At 34.3% G+C, this 24,890-nt stretch overlaps 1 protein-coding gene and 2 long non-coding RNA genes across 3 annotated transcripts in view; 1 reads left to right on the top strand and 2 right to left on the bottom strand.

Moving 5' to 3' along the window:
- The window catches only part of LOC127724686 (uncharacterized), a 261,959-nt gene that overhangs the window by 148,559 nt on the left and 88,510 nt on the right, over positions 1–24,890 (bottom strand). The gene's annotated exons all lie outside the window — the stretch shown is intronic.
- Positions 1–24,890, top strand: part of LOC127724831 (uncharacterized) — an 88,764-nt gene that overhangs the window by 46,265 nt on the left and 17,609 nt on the right. The gene's annotated exons all lie outside the window — the stretch shown is intronic.
- LOC127724796 (uncharacterized) lies at positions 13,606–15,268 on the bottom strand. Its single transcript, XR_007992703.1, has 2 exons — positions 14,175–15,268; positions 13,606–14,012 (listed from the first exon to the last, which is right to left on the bottom strand). It is a non-coding gene; the product is annotated as an uncharacterized LOC127724796 (long non-coding RNA).

Here is a 24,890-nt window from a genome sequence, read left to right as displayed (position 1 = left end):
TATCTACTACAAAATATATGCACACACACTTTCAGTACCTAAAGTAAAATAAAAATCCCGTAAGTAGTCAGTACTTTAATAAGACAGCAACCAGACAACCACACCAATCCACAAAAAATGGAGAAAGAAAAGACATCTGATGATAATTTATTTCTAAAAGTGTGGGTTCCGACCCAGGATAAAAGGGGTGTTCCAACTATAAGTCCAAATGCTTTTATCGTAAACAAAATAGGGTGTTCTAACTCCGGGACCCCCTCCTGGATCGGCCACTGATAATGATTACATGACTTACAAAATATGTGCTTTAACAGAAGGATAGGCTAAACACTTGCATAGGGCATTTGAGGGGGGGAAAATGCCAATAGGGTAATTTGAGCGCTAACATCACTGGACATTTTAGCGCCGCAACATTAGCCTTACCTGGATTTTCAAATAGGACGTTTGGGCGAAATTTCCTGTGATAGTTTTATATGAATTTATAAAATATTTAAAAAAAGTAAGAATGTCCTTCGAAAATTATCTGTACCGAAGTACAGAAATTGATGAGGCAAACCTTAAATTTTTAGGTGAGAGGCCTACAATATAAATTTCAAGACCGAACTGATTTGTAAATAATGCCATTACCGAGTTTTAATTTTTTGAATTTTATGACTTCGTATTTTTGTTACAAAAGAGAAGATGTGGTATGATTGCCAATGAGACAACTCTTCACAAGAGACCAAATGATACAGAAATAAACAACTATATGTCACCGTACGACCTTAAACAATGAGCAAAACCTATACTGCATAGTCAGCTTATTTTTATTTTCGCTAAAATGTCCTTAATATCAGCCCTGAAATGTTCTATACTTTTGAGCTCAAACGTTCTATTTTTATAGCTCAAATGTTCTGCCATTTCGGTCTGTGTGACATTAGAATTTTGACCCCAATTTCACGGTCCACTGAACATAGAAAATGATAGTGAGAGTGGGGAATCTGTGTACTATGGACACATTCTTGTTTTTTGTCTAAATAATGTCTTATATTGTATTATGCTCTTTGTAAGCACATTCAATGGAAAAAAAATCTTCTTTTTCTATATTGCAATCTGTGATGGCCCATTATCGGATTAAATCTGTGTAAAAGAATTATCCAAATGTGATCACGATAAAATTTGTGATGTTAAAATGCATCTACACTAACATAAATCTAAGTTTAATGTCTTTCTCACTTAGAATACCAGAAACCACTGTTAATATCGCAGGTAATGAGGAAACTGAAGTAGATGGTCAAGATGCAATAAATGTATCGTTTGATGGTGCGTGCCAAAAACGTGGTAGTGGTAGATGTTATAACAGTCTCACAGGTACTTTAAACCATAAGTCAGAATCATTTCATAATTTTTAATTTAAATACATGTACACTCCTCACATTTTTTTGTTGTTCTTGTCGTATACAAAGCAATTAAACTTTTTTTCTGTTCAAGAAGAATCAATGAGTAATCTAATCATTTTATTTCATTAGGACATGCAACATTATTAGGGGAGAAGACTGGAAAATGTGTAAACTTTGGTCTGAAGTATGGGGATTGCAGGAAATGTAACCGTGTAGATGAAAAAGGAGATGGCCATGATTGCAGAATAAATCACCAAGGAAGTGCAAAATCCATGGAATCTGAGCTAGCAGTGCAAATGGTGAAGGAAATACAGAAAACAGGCTGTGAGGTAAGCAGCATAACTATGGATAATGACAGCACAACAATTGCCAGACTCTGTAAAGAGGTTAATGCTGAAATAATGAAATTTAGTGACAGAAACCACGTTAGGAAAAAAGTATCGCGAGACCTGATAGGACTGCAGGAAAAGCACAGAATTTCGATGAATGTTGTAAACTACCTTACAAAAGACTTTTCATATGCTCTCTCTCAAAACAAAGAAAATCCAGAAAATCTACAAAAAGTGTTGAAATCCATCATCCCTCATGCATTTGGAGACCATCTGTTGTGTGACAAGACGTGGTGTCAATATCACAAAAATCCTGACACATACAAACACAAAAGTCTACCATACGGTAAAAATTTGACTGGAGAAGAATTGAAGAACCATCTTAACAAACTTTTCGAAATATATGCATCAAACTCTGAAAAATTATCGCATCTAGGTAGTTCTCAAGGTAATGAGTCATTGAATAATATGATTGCTTTGAAGGCACCAAAAGCAAAGCATTTCAGTGGCAGTGAGTCTTTGGCGTTCCTTGTTGCATCTGGTGTTGCCCAGAAGAACGAGGGTCGCTCGTATATAACAGAGGCAAGTAATGCTATAAAGATTATTGAAATAAAATATTGGACTTTTTTTATATTTTATGAATAGCAGATTTTATTTTTTTAATTCTTTTTTTTTTAGAAAAAAGACCCCAAATTTCTCTGTTTTTTTTTTGTACATAAAGGACATAGACAATGTTACACTGTGTATCAAATGTAAATTTCCTTGACGCCGTCAGGATTTCTCGCTTTTAAAACTTTTCTTTGTTGGATTTACGCACATTAAAAAAAGCAGAATTCATGATCATAAATGTTAAATGCACTTGATTTAAAAATCTAATGACATATATCTATTAAAAAAATATATACTACAAGCCCCACTTCTTTATGGAGAGAGAAAGGAAATTGTCTCACGATATAATGTAAAAAAAAGAATGACCCCTAAATTTATTCAAATTGATCTACTTAGAACTCTACATTTTTCAAATATAGATGCTTGTAGACCTATTGCAAAGGGAATTGTTACTATATATAGATTTCAGTATCATTCCGAATTAAAAAAAAGTTTTATACATGATTTAAATGCGTTCATCATCCTAAAATGAAATTTTGCTTTTATCTAAAATTGGCAAAAATACGATACATATACGTTAGCTTTCTGAAGGAACAAACTAAATTAATGCGACGAGAATACCAAATAAGAATATTACTGTCTATATGAAACTTTATTTTCTTGCTTTCTATGGCAATTAATGTCGAACAAGTGATATAAACTTACAAAGGTTAATGAAATTCACCATCTATCTCCTGGAAAATACACTGTACTACAAAGACAACGTCTTGAGAGAAAGCGAAAATCAGAGAGAGAAAAAGAGACCACAAGAACGTCCAAGTTGAAAAGATTGTCAAAAAAGGGCAGAAAAATAAATAAAGAAAAATCAAAAGGAATAAGAGAAGGGAAAACTTATGAGTCGGGCGTATCATCAGCTACTAGCAGTACTAACACTGATGACAATACCATTGAGTTTGTACCCCCACCTGAACCAGAAGCTGAAGCTAGGCCCATACCATTAAAAGCAACGACATGTGTCTATTTTGACCTAGAAACAACAGGATTCGGAAAGATGATTCGCAATATCATCTATTTTTTGAGTAATTATCAATACACGAAGATAACTTATAGTAAGGGGCTTCCAATTGCAGATAAAATCAAAGACAAAAATTCCCGGTTGAAACGCTTTTCAAGAGCTTGATTTTTCGTAATTGTTTTGTTAAAAATAAGACTGTAAGGTATCTTGTTTGCATTTTTTCCCATTTTTCATATGGGGGCTTTTTATAGCCGACTATACGACATGGGTTTTTTGTCTTGTTTAAGTCCGTACGATAGTCTGTAATTGCTTATGTCCACCTCATGTGAACTCTGGTGGATAGTTGTTTCATTCATGTGAACTCTGGTGGATAGTTGTTTCATTCATGTGAACTCTGGTGGATAGTTGTTTCATTTGCAATCAAACCGTATCACCTTGTTTTTATATTTATTGGTGTCAACTACAGTTGCTCTCCGCATGGAAGCACATAAATTTATTGTCACATATAATAAGCTCTAAAAGGGGTTTGCAGAATAAAGGATACTGGTGAACATAAAAATTGAATAGAGAAAAAAGAGAAACAAAAAAATAAAGGTTTGCAAAAGTATAAAGAATAACAACGGAAAATAAAATAATAATTTAATACAATAGTGATCACAAAAAAGAACCATGTACAGAATAAGTAAATCATGTAATAATAGAAGAATTTTACAATAAAATCACTTATTGAGGATTTTACAGAATAATTGTTATATTCAAAGATAAAGAAAATTTAAGTACACACTTCATATAGACCCTTATATAGTCGTTGGATTATCTCCGTGTGGTCAGAAATAAATTAAAAAATCACTGGTCAATTCAAAGATTGTTGTATTTGATGCAATGTATTCTTATCTTTCTGTTCCCCTAATGAAATTTCTATTTTTATTGAAGTTTACATTGATCAAAGCCTTAGTTTAATATAGTTTCCTGTTATTACAACCACCCTTTTTTTGTCGCATGTTGTGTATCATGTACTGGTTCTATATATATTTCAAACATACACATAAAATTGAGAATGGAAATGAGGAATGTGTCAAAGAGACAACAACCCGACCATAGAGCAGACAACAGCCGAAGGCCACCAATGGGTCTTCAATGCAGCGAGAAACTCCCGCACCCGGAGGCGCCCTTCAGCTGGCCCCTAAACAAATAAGTATACTAGTTCAGTGAAAATGGACGTCATACTAAACTCCAAATTATACACAGGAACTAAAATTAAAAATGATACAAGACTAACAAAGGCCAGAGGCTCCTGACTTGGGACAGGCGCAAAAATGTGGCGGGGTTAAACATGTTTTTTGAGATCTCAACCCTCCCCCTATACCTCTAGCCAATGTAGAAAAAACAAACGCACAACAGTACGCACAGTAAAACTCAGTATAAGAGAAGTCAGAGTCCGATGTCAGAATAGGAAACAAAAGAAAATAAACAAAAAAAATGACAATAATACATAAATAACAACAGACTACTAGCAGTTACTGACATGCCAGCTCCAGACCTCAATTAAACTGACATGTACACTTTTGGAACAATAACCATGTAGTAATCTTTAACGTTTCTATTCATACAATAAATTTTATTCAGAACAAAAAATAAATTAACAAAGATGTCATTCTGTATGCATGTTCAGTTACTTGTTAACTTGCAGATGTATTAATAACTACACGACACTCTTTCGAGAATTTGTAGAATCATTGATATAATGTTTGTTTATATATATGCGATGTTAAATTCTATCAATGTAAAATATTTGTAGAAACAGACGATATATTGGTATCCTTTATCATTACAGGGATCTGCACTGATATAATACAAATTGCAGCAGCATATGGACAGAACACATTCTGTCGTTATATAGTACCAAAACAAGCTATTACATGTTCCGCTGCTAAAGTTACCGGTTTTTCAAAAAGTGGCCAAATCTTATATCGGAACGGGAAATAATGCAAACAGATGACCTGCAAGATAGTCTAAAAGATTTTATTAATTGGTTACCTGACAACTGTATTTTACTTGCGCATAATGCAAAGCTTTTTGATTCGAGAGTTATAGTTTATTCCATGGAGAATAATTCTTTATTTGATAGTTTTGAACAAAAATTTAAGGGTTTTGTTGACTCGCTATCTTTGCTGAAAACTGTGCTTCCAGAGAGGAAACAAACGGGGAAAAGATTTAACCAGGAGAGCCTACAATTTGATATTCTTGGTGTCAAATACGACGCACATAATTCCGTTGGAGATGTCCAATCACTACAGCAACTAGTAGAACGTTTCTCGCTTCAAGGTCAGATGAAACCTGCCAGACAGACATGTACATCTTACAATCATAACATACTCCACATACAGCTGATCTATTGCTTATATTATTTTAGAAACAGACCAAACCATAAAAGTGAACATTGACCAATGAACCATAAAAATTATGGTCGGACCATATGAGTATATATTCCTCTGGTTATTAACAGGCCGGACCATACAAGTATTTAGAATATATACCAGTAGGTATTTTTTGAATACATTCTAACTTATTTCGCAGGAACACACAGCTCATTCTCAGAATCTAAATCAGCACATTAGTTACCAACTGAAATTCTTTATCTTTGACATACTGTCTGAATCTAGGTGTTATCTTGCCTTTGCTCAAGTTAATTTAAAGCGACTTTATCCTTTGACTTTTTTGTCTGAAATGAAACCCCTGGATTTTGGGCGTGAATATTCAAGTTTTTACGTTATCCCCCATAGTTTAGATAAGTTTTTTTTTTAAAAAAGCCCGTGAGTAAAACATATAACTTCTGAACAGTTTATTTAGATATTTCTTGAGGTTCTTCCAATGTCTACATATTGTGTTTTGTAAGGAAAAATTGATGAATGACCATGTAAAAATGCATTAACTATAATTTTAAATTGTGAGTAAAAATCACTTTATTCAAAAAGCAAATAAAGATGATTACCATATGATTAAATAAGTCAAATTTTCATTTTGAAGAACTCTTAATTTATGACACCTTAAAGGGTCATCATACCTTATCCAATTTACAGCAAAAGTAACTTTCCAACGTTCATTGTATTAATTACCCAGAACATACACCTATCACGTCTTGTGTACAGGAAGTGTCATGCTCTCTCTACACCAAGGAAACCTTGAAACAATTCTCAGAGGGGTCCTTAGGTAGCCTGTTGCATGGAAACACTTCCTCATTTTCCAATAACTGTCCGGATTTCCCTTCCATCATCCTGCTTGACTAAACTTCCAGAACCTACATCTTAAATATGCACAAAATAGATGCCGTTTGACATTAAACAAGCAACACTAAATTAGGGTGTAATAAAAGAACAGTGTTCAATTGTCCCCCATGTTGCACATATTTTATCTGTCCCAGGACAATAACTTTTTTTTTTGTTCATTAAAAAAGTTCTATAAATATTTTAGAGAAATGAAAGTTTGAAAGCTCTAACAGGGCAATTCTCCATACAATTAGTATTTCCAAGGGCATAAATCCTTTAAAATTAATTCATCAGCACTGATTTGGAGACTAAAAATACCCTCCGTATGTCCTATGTAAAAGAATTAATAAACATTAAATAAAACCTTAGTCATCACTGAAGATATAAATATGTGCAATTATTATAATAATTTGCACTCTTGTGTTTTTATTTTCTTTAAAATCATTTGGTTAGTGGTAGTATAAGTTAGGATTGACTGATTGTTGTTTGCTTTATGTCCAGTGGCAAATATTTTGCATGTTCAGGACCAGAACAAATGAATAACTAATACATTAGGTAGGTCCTACAATAGGTGTTGACTGGAATGAAGAGCAGGAAATTTGGACTGCCACTGGAAAATTAGTGTATGTTGGATAGGGAAAAAAAGTATCCTTGCAACAGTCCACAGACCCCTCAAAATTTGTTGCAATGTTTAACATGCAGAGAGTATGGCACTTTCTCTACTTGAAGCAATGGATTTAACGTCCCTGTTCTGACCATACTAGGCTGAAAATTATACATTCCACACAGCTAAACTGTTGTCCCACTATAGCAAGGATTTTACTGCCAGTCGAATGAAGACAACGGTGAACACATATCTATTCCCCAGTCACACTTGCATAAATTAGGATACAAAAGTATATAAAAAATACAGAACTTTAAGGCAAATTCAAAAAGGGGGAAGTCCATAAAAACTTACAAAATCAAAAGCTATCAATCAAGAAAAACAACTGCCATATTCCTGATTTGGTACAGGCATTATCGAAGAAAATGGTGGGTTAAAACTGGTTTTATAGCTAGCTAAACCTCGCACTTGTATGACATAATTGCTTATAGTTCCATTGTATTGACAAAATTGGGTGAGCAACCCAAACAGACATACCGGTAATAGGTTAATGTGACAATAACTGGGATCCAGCAGCCAAAATCTGTGTAAACATACATCACAGACATACAACACAACTGACTAAAACATTCAAACAAACATACAAATTAAATCTAATAAAGACTCCAACAAAAAAGGTCTTGTTAGATAAACATTTTTGAATTTATGTCTAAAACATAAAAATGTTCGGGTAGTGAATACATAATATCTAATATGAATGAAAGAATGGATACTTTATTCTTAAAAAACAAAATGTTACAGATAATAAACTGTTGACATAGAGATATGTCTCGCCTGTTGGCATAAAATTCAGAAAAAGACAATCTGATGGACAGCAACATTGCTAATTAATTCAAAGACACTGGACTAAATAGTGGGTAGGGCCTCGAATGGTTGACAAACTGAGATGTAGGACAGCAATGTAACTTTATAGAAAATATTGTCTATTTTAACAGTTCCTATCAAACTAACTTATTCAGAAATCTTAACATTGAAAATTGTTAATTGATTGGAAGTCACACACCTAGAGGGCAGGGCCTTGAAATAGTCATCAAACTGATATGTACTGATAGTAATGCAACATTATAGAAAATAAATATCCAACTAACTTAAGCAGAAAACTAATCATTGAAAATTGCTAATTAATTGAAAGTCACTGAACCATGGCCTAGGGGGCAGGGTCTCAAAATAGAGGTCAAACTGATATTTACTGATAGCAATGCAACTTCACACAAAATATCATTGATTTATCACCAGTAGTTCCTATCAATCTAACTTAAGCAGAAAACTTAACATTTAAAACTTCTAATTAATCCAAAGTCATTGGACCATGGCCTTGGGGTAGGGCCACAAAATAGTGGTCAAAATGATATGTAATGATAGTAATGCAATTTCACACAAAAATGGTTTAACTGTGCTTATCCTAAAGGCTTTGCCCTTTCACAATATCAATTGCTAAAATGATTTACCAAAATTGCAGTTTGAATTCATCTATACAAACTGATCAAGTGGTAAAACAGAATAGCTCATAGCTAGTGAAAGGTTGTTAGTATTGTTAAATGACCGTAAATGATTTAAAAAATGTTCTCTGTATAACTTTAATCTAAACTCACCTAGTTACAAAAGATACATGAAAATAGAACTAAAGACTGAAGACTCAAGAAATTACTAAACTACTAAACTAAAAAGTTAACAAGTATGAAGCAAGGGCAGTGCAATAATAAACTGTTGACACAGAAATATGTCTTGCCTGTTGGCAGAAAATTGGAAAAAAAGACTTAAGCAGAAAAATTAACATTGAAAATTTGAAAATTAATTGAAAGTCACTGGACCATGACCTTGGGGGCAAAGCCTCGAAATAGTCGTCAAACTGATATGTACTGATAGTAATGCAACTTTATACAAAATATCATTGAACTATCACCAGTAGTCACTAGCAAACTAACTTAAGCAGAAAACTTAACAATTGTTGACGCATCCTCTGTCGTCGCCGCCATCAAGCAACACATACGTTTTTGCTTTCTGCGACTTTCGTTGCAGGGGAGACAAAAATTTATTTTTACTATCCTATCAGATTTGAATTCCTCATCTGTCATTGAATTGTATAGATGTCTTTAATTACATGTGACGTCTTAGGATCATGTAATGAGGTCAAACGAACCACATCATATAAGAGAAAACGCACATTATATAAAGCAGTATGAAACTAATATGAAGCAGACTGCACATAATATAATGACATCTACACATCATATAAAGTTGTTTACACATCAAAAATGTCAAGTGCACATCAAATAATATGGTTTCCGCAAGTATAAAGACAAAAGTACAAAACAAAATGACAAAGTCACATCATATGATGGTAAAAGCACATTATATAATAAAATGTTGACATAATATAAGGATATTGCAAATCATATAATGTCGTTTTCATATCATATAAACGTAAAATCACACAATATATTTGAATCAAAGTGCTTGTGATCACTGAAAGGATAAAAACTGCTTTCATTTTGCAATTTAGAGAATTTAAAATAAAACAGTGAATTGAAATTAGCTTGGCAAATTATAAATTTGAGTTCCTTTGTTCATGATTGTACATTGTAGTTGAGCCTATTTTTATAACAGACTCATATGCCATGCATTACTTATGTAATTTCCAATAAAGAAAAGTTTTCTTGACAAGTACGGTAATTCAAATACAAATCATATTGTAACTTGAATATCTAATTATAACATATCATTATATCAATGACCCCCCCTACTGAAAAATGGTCATTTTCAGTCTATTTTTCGATTTTAATACGACCTTGAGAGGTAAACATTGACCAAACTGTGTTTCTTTGTCATTCAAGTATTACCTTATAGTTACAGTAGTCCATCCATACTGACTGGAAGTACATGTGACTTGAGTGTCTTGCTCGGGAATTATTATTGGCAAGCCAGGTCTGCCAAAAGTCTGTTTTTACAGATTTCTGACAAAACGGTGACCTAGATTTTACAGACCAGATTTCTTTTGGCCGTATTATACCTCCTTGTGTTCCTGTACCACCTATGCATGTATTTATGATAATAGTTAATACCTACAGCCCATAACAATAACATAGTGGCCATCAAAAGACTCCCACCCCCACCTGATTTTGGCTACTTTTCATGTTTTTCTGATTTTGAACTCTAAAAAGGCCATTAAAGTTGCCATATTTTCATAAACACACGTCTGAGAAGAGTTACTGGACCATGAATTGCATAGTTGAAGTCCCTGCTGTCAAGACAGTTCAGCTGGAGCAGTTCTAAACTAGAGGCTCTAAAGAGCCTGTGTTGCTCACCTTGGTCTATGTGCATATTAAACAAAGGACACAGATGGATTCATGACAAAATTGTGTTTTGGTGATAGTGATGTGTTTGTAGATCTTACTTTACTGAACATTCTTGCTGCTTACAATTATCTCTATCTATAATGATCTTTGCCCAGTAGTTACAGTGGAAAATATTTTGTAAAAATTTACAAAATTTACAAAATTTATGAAAATTGTAAAAAATTGACTATAAAGGGCAATAACTCCTTAAGGGGTCAATTGACAATTTTGGTCATGTTGACTTATTTGTAGATCTTACTTTGCTGTACATTATTGCTGTTTACAGTTTATTTCTATCTATAATGAAAGAGCCTTAGTGAGCGCGCTCACATACCCCACGTCCCCACATTGTCATTGGAGAAATAAAATAAGTGTAAGAAAAAAAAATTGTACCAAAAAAAATAATGAATAAAACCCCATCACTCAGAAATGTAAAATGTAAAACTTATAAAATTCAAAAGGGAGCTTACATCAATACATACAAACAATTCACCAAAGTTTCATAAGAATTGCTGAAAGCATTTTTGAGTTTTTGTCTGAAAAACTGGAAAATTCCCCCTTTTTTTATGAATAAAACCCTGTAACTCGGAAACGTAGAATCTGAAATTTATAAAAATCCAAAGGGAGCTCATGTCAATAAATATAAACAATTCACCACAATTTCTTGCAAGTTGGTGAAAGCATTCTTGACTTATTGTCCAAAAACTGGAAAATCCCCCTTTTTTTAATGAATAAAACCCCATAACTCGGAAACGTAAAATCTAAATTTTATAAAAAACGAAAGGGAGCTCACGTCAATAGATATAAACAATTCGACAAAGTTTTATGCAAATTGGTTAAAGCATTTTTGAATTAATGTCCGACATGTTGACGACGGACAGACGGACGGACGGACAACAGTATACCATAATACGTCCCGTAAACGGGCGTATAAAAATTGAATCATAATTTCCTGTCAATATGCACATCTACGTAGTATGTCCTTATTATCTGAAAAGGTTCCATGAAATTCTGTTGTGTGGTTTGAGAGGAGTTGCGATGACAAACTGTTGCAGTAATACATTAAAGTAAATAAGTTCAAAGGGGCGTAACTCCTAGAAAAAGAATTGAATCGTAATTTCCTGTCGATATGCACAACTACATAGTATGCCCTTATTATCTAAAAAAGTTTCGTGAAATTCTGTTGTGTGGTTTGAGAGCAGTTGTGATGACAAAAGGTTGCAGTAGTATATTGGGCAAATAAGTTCAAAGGGGCGTAACTCCTGGGAAAAAAATTGAATCGTAATTTCTGTCGATATGCACATCTACATAGTATGTCCTTATTATCTGAAAAGGTTTCATGAAATTCTGTTGTGTGGTTTGAGAGGAGTTGCGATGACAAAAGGTTGCAGTAGTATATTGGGCAAATAAGTTCAAAGGGGCGTAACTCCTGGAAAAAAAATTGAATCATAATTTCCTGTCGATATGCACAACTACATAGTATGTCCTTATTATCTAAAAAGGTTTCGTGAAATTCTGTTGTGTGGTTTGAGAGGAGTTGCGATGACAAGAAACAGGACTGACTGACTGACCGACGGACGGACAGACAGACAGACAGACGGACAGACGGACGGAAGGGTCAAAATAATAACCAAAAGCTGCAAAATTTTCTTGCCTGATTGGTCTGAAAATTTCAGGGCAGATAGGTCTTGACCTAATGAACAATTTTATCCTCGTCATATTTGCTCTAAATGCTTTGGTTTCAGAGATATCAGCCAAAAACTGCATTTTACCCTATGTACTATTTTTTAGCCATGTCAGCCATCGGGGGCGGGGTCACCAGACACATTTTTTAAACTAGATACCCTAATGATGATTGTGGACAAGTTTGGTTAAATTTGTCTTAGTAGTTTCAGAGAAGAAGATTTTTGTAAAAGATTACAATAAAATGCTCCAGGGCGCAGCTTGATACGACCGCAGAGGTCGAACCCTGAACAGTTGGGGCAAGTATGGACACAACATTCAAGCTTGATACAGCTCTGAATTTGGATTGTGATTAAATATTTGACACAGCATAGGTTTCTGACACAGAATGAATGTGGTCTAAGAACTTAAAAATTTTAAATTGGACATTCACCTATTATGGTCCAATATCCAAAATCTAAATACATGGTTAGATTCAACATATCAAAGAACCCCAAGAATTCAATTTTTGATGAAATCAAACAAAGTTTAATTTTGGACCCTTTTGACCTCAATGTGGACAAAGTTGATAACGGGGCCCAAAAATCAAAAATCTAAATACATGGTTAGATTCAGCATATCAAAGAACCCCATATATTTAATTTTTGTTGAAATCAAACAAAGTTTAATTTTGGACCCCGATTTGGACCAACTTGAAAACTGGGCCCATAATCAAAAATCTAAATACATGTTTAGATTCAGCATATCAAAGAACCCTAAGAATTCAATTTTTGTTAGTATCAAACTTAGTTTAATTTTGGACCCTTTGGACCTTAATGTAGACCAATTTGAAAACGGAACCAAAAATTAAGAATCTAAATACACGGTTAGATTCGGCATATCAAAGAACCCCAATAATTCAATTTTTGATGAAATCAAACAAAGTTTAATTTTGGACCCTTTGGACCTCAATGTGGACCAATTTAAAAACAGGGCCCAAAAATCCAAAAACTTAATACACGGTTAGATTCAGCATATTAAAGAACCCCAAGAATTCAAGAATAAAACCCCATTGAAATTGGTCAAGAAATAAGCAATTTATACGAAGTATCTTCTTTTGCACAATACTGTGCAATTGAATATTTCTTGCTATTGCGCAATACTGCACAATTGACAATTTCTTGCTGTTGCGCAATATAATGCAATTGGATATTTCTTGCTATTGCGCAATACTGTGCAATTGAAGATTTCTTGCTATTGCGCAATACTGTGCAATTGAAGATTTCTTGCTATTGTGCAATACTGTGCAATTGAAAATTTTTTGCTATTGCACAATACTTATAATATAACAATTTACACATCCTGTTTGGTGTGTATCTCCTACCATATCATTATTATTTGCTTTTAAATATAAATCAGAAATAACCAACTTAAAATGGAAAATTTTAAAAGAAAAAAAAAAAGGAAAAAAAGAAAAATAAAGGAAAAAAAGAAAAAAAAGGAAAAAAAAAAAATCCCCCCCCCCAAATTTTTTGAACCCTTTTATGATTCATCACCCCCAAACTCAATCCCAGCCTTCCCTTTATGGTATGGTACCTTGCAGTACAATTTCAGAGAGATCCATACACTTGAACACAAGTTATTGTCTGGAAACTAGAAAAATGTGTTTTTTGGCCCCTTTTTGGCCCCCAATTCCTAAACATTTCGGGCAATTACCCCCAAACTCAATTCCAGCTTTCCCTTTGTGATATGGAACCTTGTAGTACAATTTCAGAAATATCCAAACACTGACACACAAGTTATTGTCATGAAACTAGAAAAATGCTTGTTTTTTGCCCCTTTTTTGGCCCCCAATTCCTCAATGTTTCGGGCAATTACCCCAAAATTCAATTCCAGCTTTCCCTTTGTGATATGGAACCTTGTAGTACAATTTCAGAAATATCCAAACACTTACACACAAGTTATTGTCATGAAACTAGAAAAATGCTTGTTTTTTGCCCCTTTTTTTGCCCCTAATTCCTAAAATTTTGAGGCAATTACCCCCAAAATCAATCCCAGCATTCCCTGTGTGATATGGAACCTTGTGGTACAATTTCAGAGAGATCCATACACTTGAACACAAGTTATTGTCTGGAAACAAGAAAAATCTTTATTTTTGGCCCCTTTTTGGACCCCAATTCCTAAACGTTTCAGGCAATTACCCCCAAACTCAATTCCAGCTTTCCCTTTGTGATATGGAACCTTGTAGTACAATTTCAAAAAGATCCATACACTTTCACACAAGTTATTGTCATGAAACTAGAAAAATGCTTGTTTTTTGCCCCTTTTTTGGCCCCTAATTCCTAATATTTTGAGGCAATTACCCCCAAAATTAATCCCAGCATTTCCTTTGTGATATGGAACCTTGTGGTACAATGTCAGAGAGATCCATACACTAACACACAAGTTATGTCTGGAAGTTACAAAAATGCTTATTTTTGGCCCCTTTTTGGCCCCTAATTCCTTAACTGTTGGTACCATAACCCCCAAAATCAATCCCAACCTTCCTTTTGTGGTATTGAACCTTATGGTAAAATTTCATAGAGATCCATTCACTTAAACTAAAGTTAGAGTGCGAAAACCAATGTGTCTTCACACGACACAGGACGACGACGACGCCAACGTCATACCAATATACGACTGCAAAAATTTTTGCGGTCGTATAAAAATTTACAAAAAATTGTTAAACCTTGACTATAAAGGGCAATAACTCCTTAAGGGGTCAACTGACCATTTTGGTCAAGTTGACTTATTTGTAGATCTTACTTTGCTGAACATTATTGCTGTTTACAGTTTATCTCTATCTATAATAATATTCAAGATAATTACCAATAAAATGCTTCGCAGGGCGCAGCTTGATACGACCGCAGAGGTCGAACCCTGAACAGTTGGGGCAAGTATGGACACAACATTCAAGGTTGATACAGCTCTGAATTTGGATTGTGATTAAATATTTGACACAGCATAGGTTTCTGACACAGAAAGAATCTGGTCTAAGAACTTTAATTTTTTTAATTTACCTATCATGGTCCAATGTCCAAAATCAAAATACATGGTTAGATTCAGCATATCAAAGAACCCCATATATTCAATTTTTGTTGAAATCAAACAAAAAAAAAAGGTTTAATTTTGGACCCTAACTTGGACCAACTTGAAAACTGGGCCCATAATCAAAAATCTAAACACATGTTTAGATTCAGCATATCAAAGTACCCCAAGAATTCAATTTTTGTTAAAATCAAACTAAGTTTAATTTTGGACCCTTTGGACCTTAATGTAGACCAATTTAAAAAACGGGACCCAAAATTAAAAATCTAAAAACACGGTTAGGTTTGGCATATCAAAGAACCCCAATAATTCAATTTTTGATGAAATCAAACAAAGTTTAATTTTGGACCCTTTTGACCTCAATATGAACCAATTTGATAGCGGGCCCACAAATAAAAAATCTAAATACATGGTTAGATTCAGCATATCAAAGAACCCCATATATTCAATTTTTGTTGAAATCAAACAAAGTTTAATTTTGGACCCCAATTTGGACCAACTTGAAAACTGGACCAAAAATCTAAAATCTAAATACATGTTTAGATTCAGCATATCAAAGAACCCCATATATTCAATTTTTGTTGAAATCAAACAAATTTTTAATTTTGGACCCCAACTTGGACCAACTTGAAAACTGGGCCCATAATCAAAAATCTAAACACATGTTTAGATTCAGCATATCAAAGTACCCCAAGAATTCAATTTTTGTTAAAATCAAACTAAGTTTTATTTTGTACCCTTTGGACCTTAATGTAGACCAATTTAAAAAACGGGACTCAAAATTAAAAATCTAAAAACACGGTTAAATTTGGCATATCAAGGAACCCCAATAATTCAATTTTTGATGAAATCAAACAAAGTTTAATTTTGGACCCTTTTGACCTCAATATGAACCAATTTGATAGCGGGCCCACAAATAAAAAATCTAAATACATGGTAAGATTCAGCATATCAAAGAACCCCATATATTCATTTTTTGTTGAAATCAAACAAAGTTTAATTTTGGACCCCAATTTGGACCAACTTGAAAACTGGACCAAAAATCTAAAATCTAAATACATGTTTAGATTCAGCATATCAAAGAACCCCATATATTCAATTTTTGTTGAAATCAAACAAAGTTTAATTTTGGACCCCAACTTGGACCAACTTGAAAACTGGGCCCATAATCAAAAATCTAAACACATGTTTAGATTCAGCATATCAAAGTACCCCAAGAATTCAATTTTTGTTAAAATCAAACTAAGTTTAATTTTAGACCCTTTGGACCTTAATGTAGACCAATTTAAAAAACGGGACCCAAAATTAAAAATCTAAATACACGGTTAGATTTGGCATATCAAAGAACCCCAATAATTCAATTTTTGATGAAATCAAACAAAGTTTAATTTTGGACCCTTTTGACGTCAATATGAACCAATTTGATAGCGGGGTCCACAAATAAAAAATCTAAATACATGGTTAGATTCAGCATATCAAAGAACCCCATATATTCAATTTTTGTTGAAATCAAACATAGTTTAATTTTGGACCCCAATTTGGACCAACTTGAAAACTGGGCCCAAAATCAAAAATCTAAATACATGTTTAGATTCAGCATATCAAAGAACCCCATATATTCAATTTTTGTTAAAATCAAACAAAGTTTAATTTTGGACTCTTTGGACCTTAATGTAGACCAATTTGAAAACTGGACCCAAAATTAAAAATCTAAATACACGGTTAGATTCGGCATAACAAATAAATAATTGTGGTCAAAGATTTTACAAATCTAATGCGCCATACTGTGCAATTAAAGATTACTTCTTGAAATTTTTCAATATTTGAAATTTGAAAAAAAAATAATATTTGAAGAATAATTCTTTTTAATTTCTGAAATCTGAAATGAGAAAAAATTGACCCCCCACAATTTCTTTTTACCCCACCCCCCCCCTTTTTTTACCCCAAAAAATTCTTTCCCTCAAGATATGGTCATAATCTCAATTCAAATTTCCAATGGAATTTGCAACCATAATTACCCATTTAAATTTACCATAGTGCTAACTTAATCAATTTTATAATAGAATTTAAAATATAGTGTCAAATCTTTCATATGGATTTTTTTGTAAAAAAAAAAGATGCAACATTTGCAGATATTTTTACTGGTCTTCCTTTATAAATATGCATTTCTTTAAACATAATTTAAAAGCAGTGTAAGGGAAGTAACCAAAACGTTGTATTTGGATTACCTCCCTTACACTGTTTTAAATTATCTTAATTGTTCATTAACCATTACTTTATACATAATTTAAAAGCAGTGTAAGGGAGATAATTTCAATGATGTATTTGATTTATCTCCCTTACACTGCTTTAAATTATGTTTTGTACTAAAGTATTTGTCCACTAACCAGGACAACCTTGTTTTCCCCCCTTTTTTGCCCCTAATTCTTAAACGGTTTGAGCCATAACCCCCCAAAGCAAATCCTAACCATCCCTTTGTGGTATGGAAACTTGTAGTATAATTTCAGAGAGATCCATACACCGTTCCACAGTTATTGTCTGGAAACTAAAAAATGCTTATTTTTGGCCCCTTTTTGGCCCCTTTTTGGCCCCTAATTCCTTAACTGTTGGTACCATAACCCCCAAAATCAATCCCCACCTTCCTTTTGTGGTATTGAACCTTATGGTAAAATTTCACAGAGATCCATTCACTTAAACTAAAGTTAGAGTGCGAAAACTAATGTGTCTTCGGGCGACGACGCCGGACGACGACGACGACAACGACGACACAGACGACGACGCCAACGTCATACCAATATACGACCACAATAATTTTTTTGAGGTCGTATAAAAATGGCAAAATTTCCTTAAAATTACGAATTCAGGGGCAGTAACCCAACAACAGGTTGTCCGATTCATCTGAAAATTTCAGGGCAGATAGATCTTGACCTGATGTACAATTTTACCCCAAGTCAGATTTGCTCTAAATGCTTTGGTTTCAGAGATATAAGCCAAAATCTACATTTTACCCCTATGTTCTATTTTTAGCCATGGTGGCCATCTTGGTTGGTTGGCCGGTTCACCGGACACATTTTATAAACTAGATACCCCAATGATGTTTGTGGCCAAGTTTGGTTAAATTTGGCCAAGTAGTTTCAGAGGAGAAGATTTTTGTAAAAGTTAACGGACGAAGGGCGACGGACGACAAACGCCAAGTGATAAGAAAAGCCTACTTGGCCCTTTGGGCCAGGTGATACTTAAAAGTATGGAGGGTCACACGGGCCATCAAAGAATGTAGGTTTCCATCATGACTACAGGCGGGATTGGGGTCAAAGGGGTTAATGAAAATGTACATAATAAGACAGTTCTGACGTCCCATAGCAGAGAGTTGAAAACAACTAAGTTAAATGTATTATATTATAAAGCAGTAAACCATATAATAAAATTTATTGGTAGAAAGATTTTTAATAAAATGCTTCGCTGGGGCGCAGCTTGATACGACCGCAGAGGTCGAACCCTGAACAGTTGGGGCAATTATGGACAAAACATTCAAGCTTGATACAGCTCTGAATTTGGATTGTTATTAAATATTTGACACAGCATAGGTTTCTGACACAGAAAGAATGTGGTCTAAGAACTTGAATTTTTTTAATTTACCTATTATGGTCCAATGTCCAAAATCAAAATACATGGTTAGATTCAGCATATCAAAGAACCCCATATATTCAATTTTTGTTAAAATCAAACAAAGTTTAATTTTGAACCCCAACTTGGACAAACTTGAAAACTGGGCCCATAATCAAAAATCTAAACACATGTTTAGATTCAGCATATCAAAGAACCCCAAGAATTCAATTTTTGCTAAAATCAAACTAAGTTTAATTTTGGACCCTTTGGACCTTAATGTAGACCAATTTAAAAAACGGAACTTAAAATTAAAAATCTAAATACATGGTTAGATTTGGAATATCAAAGAACCCCAATAATTCAATTTTTGATGAAATCAAACAAAGTTTAATTTTGGACCCTTTTGACCTCAATATGAACCAATTTGATAGCGGGGCCCACAAATAAAAAATCTAAATTCATGGTTAGATTCAGCATATCAAAGAACCCAATATATTCAATTTTTGTTGAAATCAAACAAAGTTTAATTTTGGACCCCAATTTGGACCAACTTGAAAACTGGGCCCATAATCAAAAATCTAAATACATGTTTAGATTCAGCATATCAAAGAACCCCATATATTCAATTTTTGTTGAAATCAAACAAAGTTTAAATACTGGACCCTATCTTGCACCAACTTGAAAACTGGGCCCATAATCAAAAATCTAAACACATGTTTAGATTCAGCATATCAAAGTACCCCAAGAATTCAATTTTTGTTAAAATCAAACTAAGTTTAATTTTGGACCCTTTGGACCTTAATGTAGACCAATTTAAAAAACGGGACCCAAAATTAAAAATCTAAATACACGGTTAGATTTGGCATATCAAAGAACCCCAATAATTCAATTTTTGATGAAATCAAACAAAGTTTAATTTTGGACCCTTTTGACGTCAATATGAACCAATTTGATAGCGGGGTCCACAAATAAAAAATCTAAATACATGGTTAGATTCAGCATATCAAAGAACCCCATATATTCAATTTTTGTTGAAATCAAACAAAGTTTAATTTTGGACCCCAATTTGGACCAACTTGAAAACTGGGCCAAAAATCAAAAATCTCAATTCATGTTTAGACTCAGCATATCAAAGAACCCCATATATTCAATTTTTGTTAAAATCAAACAAAGTTTAATTTTGGACCCTTTGGACCTTAATGTAGACCAATTTGAAAACTGGACCCAAAATTAAAAATCTAAATACACGGTTAGATTCGGCATAACAAATAAATAAATGTGGTCAAAGATTTTACAAATCTAATGCCCCATACTGGTCTTCCTTTATAAATATGCATTTCTTTAAACATAATTTAAAAGCAGTGTAAGGGAAGTAACCAAAACCTTGTATTTGGATTACCTCCCTTACACTGTTTTAAATTATCTTAATTGTTCATTAACCATTACTTTATACATAATTTAAAAGCAGTGTAAGGGAGCTCGAGGTAATTTCAATGATGTATTTGATTTATCTCCCTTACACTGCTTTAAATTATGTTTTGTACTAAAGTATTTGTCCATTAACCAGGACAACCTTGTTTTTCCCCCTTTTTTGCCCTTAATTCTTAAACGGTTTGAGCAATAACCCCCCAAAGCAAATCCTAAACATCCCTTTGTGGTATGGAAACTTGTACTATAATTTCAGAGAGATCCATACACCGTTCCACAGTTATTGTCTGGAAACTAGAAAATGCTTATTTTTGGCCCCTTTTTGGCCCCTAATTCCTTGACTGTTGGTCCCATAACCCCCAAAATCAATCCCCACCTTCCTTTTGTGGTATTGAACCTTATGGTAAAATTTCATAGAGATCCATTCACTTAAACTAAAGTTAGAGTGCGAAAACTAATGCGTCTTCGGACGACGACGCCGGACGACCAACTTAAAAACTGGGCCCAAAAATCTAATATTTAAATACAGGTTTAGATTCAGCATTTGAAAGAACCTTATATACTAGTATATTGAATTTATGTTGAAATGAAACAGAGGTTAATTTTATCCATAATATTTTCTGTGCAGAGGGAAATAACTCAAACTGGATAAATAGTTCTCTAAAATAAGATATGATGCAATTTTTCAAATTATAATCAATAATATAATAACAACAACCAGTGATGACTAAGTTCTCTAAAATTATATATGATTTAACATTCAAACATTGCTAGAATCAGCATATCAAAGAACCAAAGAATTCAATTTTTGATGAAATTAATCAAAAGTGTAATTTAGGACCCTTTGGACCTCAATGTGGTATTATCTTATTAATAATGAAAAGAAATACAGGTTTAGATTAAGCATTTCAAAGAACCCTATATATATTCAATTTATGTTGAAATCAAACACAGTGGACCTCAATTTGGACCAACTTGAAAACTGGGCCCAAAATCAGAAATCTAAATATATGTTTAATAATAGACAATATAAGCTTAGTTTTTAAAGGAGTTTACTTCATCAAAAAGAATATATATATAGCATTCAGAAAATTAGTTTTTACAGAATAACAAACAAACTTGCCACAAAATTCAAAAAACAATTTACCAAAGAAAAGAACAAAAAAATCCAAAATTGTATTTATCATTAATACAATGTCATTTCAAATTCTATAAAACTTATCAGTAACAAGAAATAATTGTAACAGAATGCTATTAATGCTGTAACGAAGTCTCCCAAACAAAGCTCTAATAATTCGTCATTCCCATTGTCGCTTGACATTGGGCAATGTCCAGTACAAATTGGTTTATGATATGCCTTAGTGACGCCTATGGATTGACCCTGTATGTCATTCAAATCTTCTTGAAATTACGAACAGGAATTTATATGGTTTAGGGGTGGAGATCTCGACCGTTTACAAGTTCTCAAAAGGGGAGGGGGGGTGGGGGTGATCCCAAGGGGACTCTCCCTTTATTTCATATGAATTGTTTTTTTGTCCTGTACAAGAATATATATGGTTTAGGGGTAGGGATCTTGACCGTTTACAAGTTCTTAAACAGGAGGCAGTGGGGGTGACCCCAGGGGACTCGCCTTATATTTCATTTGATTTGTTTTATGGTCCCATACAAAAATATATATGGTTCTGCATGCAGATCTTGACCGTTTACAAGTTTTCAAAAAGAAGGGGGGTGGGGGTTACCCCAGGGGATTTCCCCTTAATTTCATTTGATTTGTTTTATTGTCCTATTCAAGAATATATATGGTTTAGAGGTGGGGAACTAGACCGTTTACAAGTTATCAAAAAGAAGGGGGGCGGGGGTGACCCCAGGACTTCCCCTATTTTTCATTTGATTTGTTTTATTGCAAACAAGAATATATATGGTTTAGGGGTGGGGATCTCAACCGTTTACAAGTTCTCAAACAGGAGGGGGTGGGGGTGACCCCAGGGGACTGGCCTTTTATTTTTTATTTGTTTTATTGTCCCATACAAGAATATAGATAGTTTCAAGGTGTGGATCTTGACCGTTTTCAAGTTTTCAAAAAGAAAGGGGGTGGGGGTGACCCCCATGGACTTCCCCTATATTTCATTTGATTTGTGTTATTGTCCCATACACGAATATATATGGGTTAAGGGTGGGGATCCTGACCGTTTACAAGTTCTCAAACAGGAGGGGGTGGGGGTGACCCCCATGGACTTCCCCTATATTTCATTTGATTTGTTTTATTGTCCCATACAAGAATATACATGGGTTAAGGGTGGGGATCCTGACCGTTTACAAGTTCTCAAACAGGAGGGGGTGGGGGTGACCCCAGGGACTCGCCTTTTATTTCATATGATTTGTTTTATTGTCCCATACAAGAATATATATAGTTTCAGGGTGTGGATTTTGACTGTTTACAAGTTATCAAAAAGAAAGGGGGTGGGGGTGAACCCCATGGACTTCCCCTATATTTCATATGATTTGTTTTTTATTGTCCCATACAAGAATATACATGGTTAAGGGGTGGGGATCTTGACTGTTTACAAGTTCTTAAACAGGAGGGGTCGGGGGTGACCCCAGGGGACTCACATTTTATTTCATTTGATTTGGTTTGTTGTCCCATACAAGAATATATATGGTTTCAGTGTGGGGATCTTGATTGTTTACAAGTTTTCAAAAAGAAGGGGGGTGGGGGTGACCCCCATGGACTTCCCCTATATTTCATTTGATTTGTGTTATTGTCCTATTCAAGAATATATATGGTTTAGGAGTGGGGATCTGGACTGTTTACAAGTTTTAAAACAGGAGGGGGTGGGGGGTGACTATATGGGAACTCGCCTTATATTTCATTTGATTTGTTTTATTGTCCCATACAAGAATATATATGGTTTCGGGGTGGGGATCTTGACCGTTTACAAGTTTTCAAAACCAGAGGCTCTTAAGAGCCTGTGTCGCTCACCTGTATTTACTGATGCTTTGGAAATCATGTAAAATAAGGTTAAAATCATAATTAATAGTATTAGATATTAGATATTATAATGATATCTAAGATAATAACAAAAAACTGCAAAATTTTTGTAAAATTACTAACTCAGGGGCAGCAACCCAGCAACGGGTTGTCAGATTCGTCTGAAAATTTCAGGGCAGATAAATCTAAATCTGATGAACATTTTTGCCACCTGTCAGTTTTGCTCTAAATGCTTTAGTTTCAGAGATATAAACCAAAAACTGCATTTTACCCCTATGTTCTATTTTTAACCAAGTCGGCCATGATGGTTGGGAGGCGAGGCCATCGGACAAATTTTTTAAACTAGATACCCTAATAATGATTATGGCCAAGTATGGTTAAATTTGTCTGAGTAGTTTCAGAGAAGATTTTTGTAAAAGATTACAAAAATTTACCAAAAAACCAAAAATTGTTAAAAATTGACTATTAAGGGCAATAACTCCTAAAGGGGTCGACTGACAATTTTGATCATGACAACTTATTTGTAGATCTTACTTTGCTGCACATTATTGCTGTTTACAGTTTATCTCTATCTATAATAATATTCAAGATAATAACCAAAAACTGCAAAATTTCCTTAAATTTACCAATTCAGGGGCAGCAACCCAACAACAGGTTGTCAGATTTGTCTGAAAATGTCAGGGCAGATAGATCTTGACCTGATAATCAGTTTTACCCCATGTCAGATTTACTCTTAATGCTTTGGTTTCAGAGATATAAGCCTAAATCTACATTTTACCCCTATGTTCTATTTTTAGCCATGACGGCCATCTTGGTTGGTTGGTGAGGTCATCAGACACATTTTTTAAACTAGATACCCTAATGATGATTGTGGCCAAGTTTGGTAAAATTTGGCCCAGTGGTTTCAGAGGAGAAGATTTTTGTAAAAAGCTAACGACGACGACGACAACGACGGACAACGGACGCCAAGTGATGAGAAAAGCTCACTTGGCCCTTTGGGCCATGTGAGCTAAAAAAGGGGGGTGGGGTGACCCCAGGGGACTCCCCCTCAATTTCATTTGATTTGTTTTATTGTCCCATTCAAGAATATATATGGTTTAGGGGTGGGGATCTCAACCGTTTACAAGTTCTTAAACAGGACGGGGTGGGGTGACCCCAGGGGACCCGCCTTTTATTTCATATGATTTGCTTTATGGTCCCATACAACAATATATATGGTTTCTGGGTAGGGATTTTGATCGTTTACAAGTTTTCAAAAAGAAGGGGGGGGGGGGGGGGGGTGACCCCCGTGGACTTCCCCTATATTTCATTTGATTTTGTTTTATTGTCCTGTACAAGAATATACATGGTTTAGGGGTGGGATTCTCGACCGTTTACAAGTTCTTAAACAGGAGGGGGTGGGGGAGACCCCAGGGGACTCGCATTTTATTTCATTTGATTTGGTTTGTTGTCCCATATAGGAATATATATGGTTTCAGGGTGGGGATCTTGATCGTTTACAAGTTTTCAAAAAGAAGGGGGCTG

The sequence above is a fragment of the Mytilus californianus genome, unplaced genomic scaffold (assembly GCF_021869535.1).
Source record: "Mytilus californianus isolate M0D057914Y unplaced genomic scaffold, xbMytCali1.0.p SCAF_14, whole genome shotgun sequence".
Classification (NCBI taxonomy): Eukaryota; Metazoa; Mollusca; class Bivalvia; order Mytilida; family Mytilidae; genus Mytilus; species Mytilus californianus.
The sequence above is the reverse complement of the archived record's forward strand: the minus strand, read 5'-3'. Positions and strand labels throughout refer to the sequence as shown.